Source organism: Atta colombica, unplaced genomic scaffold (assembly GCF_001594045.1).
Source record: "Atta colombica isolate Treedump-2 unplaced genomic scaffold, Acol1.0 scaffold205, whole genome shotgun sequence".
Classification (NCBI taxonomy): domain Eukaryota; kingdom Metazoa; phylum Arthropoda; class Insecta; order Hymenoptera; family Formicidae; genus Atta; species Atta colombica.
The window spans coordinates 82,711-82,921 of record NW_017259300.1 but is presented as its reverse complement, the minus strand read 5'-3'; positions in this window follow the sequence as shown (position 1 = coordinate 82,921).

Genomic DNA, 211 nt, shown 5'->3' with positions numbered 1-211 from the left:
ATATATATATATATTTTCATATTAACGCAAAAAATGCATAAATAAATAAACGGTTTTTTGTTTAGTCAGCTGTTCGATTTGTTTTCGACTTGTTTTAAATAGAATAAATCTCTTATTATAAATCACAAATAGAATTATTCTTTAAAGATTTTCATATAAATGTGTGCTTAACTTTGTAGCTTTAAATTTTAAAAAGGCATGCGCCTATTGC